This window comes from Silene latifolia, chromosome 11 (assembly GCF_048544455.1).
Source record: "Silene latifolia isolate original U9 population chromosome 11, ASM4854445v1, whole genome shotgun sequence".
Classification (NCBI taxonomy): domain Eukaryota; kingdom Viridiplantae; phylum Streptophyta; class Magnoliopsida; order Caryophyllales; family Caryophyllaceae; genus Silene; species Silene latifolia.
Genome location: NC_133536.1, coordinates 273,424 through 276,475, shown reverse-complemented (window position 1 = coordinate 276,475; position 3,052 = coordinate 273,424). Strand labels below are relative to the sequence as shown.

The window sequence follows — 3,052 nt, the reverse complement described above, 5'->3', positions numbered from 1 at the left end:
TGACATCCTTGTACTTTCTCACAACATCAAGTAACTTTTGAAGTTCGGTGTCATTGAGTGCACTATTGACAATAATAGGGTAAGTGTCATTAGGGCCAAGGAAAGCATGTTTAAGAGTAGAGGGAATAGGTTTCAACTCTACTTGAGGAGGCGTAGATCTCTCCTCCTTTTTACCATCTCCTCTCAAGCTTTCAAATCCTTTGTCCGGGTCTTCTTCAACCGTTGCTTCCATAGCTAAAGCATACTCCCGGTGTTCCTTGCAATCTTTTACCTTGCCCTCAAGGAACCCTTGTAAACCCTTGTCTTCATCAAACTTCTTCATATCAACCCATTCTTCTACCACATCAATCATATAACAAGACTTTTCTTCCGAAGGCTCTTTCATAGCCTTGTTCAAGGAGAATTCAACCTTATCTTCACCCACTTGCAAAGAAAGCTTCCCATTCTTCACATCAATCATGGCACCCCCCGTAGCAAGGCATGGGCGCCCCAATATGATGGGAATATTTGAGTCTTCGGGGATGTCCATAACATAGAAATCACATGGGAATGCAAGTTTCCCCACCTTGAGCGGGACATCCTCCACAAGACCAATTGGGTATCTTACCGACCTATCCGCAAGTTGGAGAGAAACCCTTGTTGGCGAAAGCTCATACCCTTTCAACTTCTTGAAAATTTTGAGGGGCATAAGACTAATGCTTGCCCCCAAATCACACAAAGCCCTCTCAATGTGCACGGTCTCAATATTACAAGGTATGGAGAAGCTATCCGGGTCTTCAAGCTTTTGAGGAGCCTCATTCATGAGAATTGCACTACACTCCTTGGATAAGTTCACCGTGGTTGTCGGGCTCAAGGAGTTTTTGTTTGAGATAAGCTCCTTCAAGAACTTTCCATAGCTTGGAATCTCCTTTACGGCATCAATGAAAGGCGTGGTAATGTTGATACCCTTCATCATGTCCATGAACTTCCCGTAATTTTGTTCAAGTTTGGCTCTTGCCAACCTTTGTGGAAAAGGAATTGGTGGCACATAAGTTCTTACAACTTGTTGTTGAGGCTCTTCAACCACCCTTGTTGGTTCATCAATCACTCTTGGAGTTTCCACAACAACTTCCACGAGTTCATCTTCTCCCTCCTTTTCTTCAATTACCTTAGGAGGTTCAACCACAACTTGAGGTTCAATGACATTACCCGGTCTACTACTCTTCCTTTTCTTGACAAATTCCCGGTCTTCCAAATCTCTACCACTCCTCAAGTGGATAGCATTCATGGTTTTCGGATTTTCCTCGGTTTTACCCGGGAATTTCCCTTGGGAGGCTTGTAGTTGGCTCATTTGGGTAGCCAATTGGGAGATTTGGTTGTCCGTCATCCGTTGAGAAGCTTGCATTTGGGTTCTAAGTTGGTTGATGGATGTGGTTGTCTCTTCTTGTTTTTGAGTGGTATGGTTGATGAATTGTGTTTGAGATGTCATCATTTGTTCCATCATGAGTTCCATGTTTGACTTTGGTTGGGTGGGTTGTTGGAATGGTTGGAAATTTTGTTGGAAAGGTTGGGTGGTTTGTTGGAAAGGTTGGGTGGTTGGTGGGTTAAGTGATTGAAATTGTTGTCTAGGTTGGAAGGTTCTTCCTTGGAAACCCGGTGGACCTTGATTGAATGTTGTGTTTTGTTTTTGAGTTTGGAAGTTTGGTTGTTTTGACTTTTGTTGGAAGGTTGGGTTTTGGACATTTTGAGAGCCATAAGAGAAGTTTGGGTGGGCTCTCAATCCGGGGTGATATTGGTTGTTGTTAAATGCTTGCTTGGCCGGACTAGACTCCCATATCCCGTTCACTTGCTCCATACAATTGCCATCTCCAACCACCAAAGGACACTCATTGGGTGGGTGTCCTTGGTCTCCACAAAGCTCACAATTATAGACTTGGTTCCTCATAGAAGAATTGCTAGATGTTTTGCTTGAGCTCATCAAAGCAACTTGTTGCTTAAGCTCTTCTATCATCTCTTTCACTTCCACATTGTTGGCCGATTCGACCGTTGACTTCCCTTTCCTCTTGTACCTATCATTGTTCCAATGAAAGGTACGAGAAGCCATTTCTTCAATAAGCTCTTTCGCCGTCTTGTGGTCTATCTTATCCAAAGCTCCATTCCCCGAGCCGGAATCAAGGTTCATCTTCATCTCATTGTTTAACCCTTCATAGAAATTGTTGATGAGCTCATCATCCCCAATACTGTGGTGAGGACATAGCCTTTGGAGGCCCTTGTACCTCTCCCATGCTTCATAAAGGGTCTCATCTTCTTGTTGGGTGAACCCTTGGAGCTCACTCTTGATTCTTGCGGTTCGTTGGGGTGGGAAATACTTGTTGAGAAAAGCCTTAGAGACATCATCCCAAGTCCGAAGAGAGTCGGGTTCACAACTTTTAAGCCACTCCTTGGCACTTCCCCTCAAAGAGTAAGGGAAAAGCCTAAGGCGCACTGCATCCTCCGTCACTCCATTGGCCTTGAACATGTCACAACTATCCAAGAACTCGTTGAGATGCTCGTTGGGGTTTTCGGTGGCTCCCCCTTCGAATTGGTTCCCTTGGACAAGTTGTAGAAAGGTGGCTTTCACATCAAAATTGTTGGCTTGAATAGGTGGCTTCACAATACTCGGATTCACCACCTTTTTCGGAGCCAAGTTATCTCTCATAGGTACCGCGGCCATTGTTACTTCCGTTTCCGGTGTTGCAAAAGGATTTTTGAAAGTTTCAAAGACCCGTGGTTCTCCTTGAAGGTTCTCAATTACTGGATTTTCTTGAGGAATCGGTGTTTCTATAAGCCCTCTTCTACGGAGTGAATTTAGTCTTCTCGCGGTTGCTTTGATCTCGTGGTCAATCGGGCGTATTGGTTGACCTCTTCGAGCTCTCCTAACCATGCAAAAAGTCCTACACACTCAAGAGAGGGGTTAGTAACAAAAGACTTAGTCTAAACAAGAACGAAAACAATTAATATCTAGCCGAACTCCCCGGCAACGGCGCCAAAAACTTGATGGTATCAAGCTATACCTCGCAAGTGCACGATTTTA

At 44.3% G+C, this 3,052-nt stretch overlaps 1 non-coding gene across 1 annotated transcript; it reads left to right on the top strand.

Annotated features, from left to right (window-relative positions):
• Nucleotides 1–2,216: 2,216 nt before the first annotated feature.
• LOC141615620 (small nucleolar RNA R71) lies at nt 2,217–2,323 on the top strand. Its single transcript, XR_012530032.1, has one exon. It is a non-coding gene; the product is annotated as a small nucleolar RNA R71 (small nucleolar RNA).
• Nucleotides 2,324–3,052: the final 729 nt, after the last annotated feature.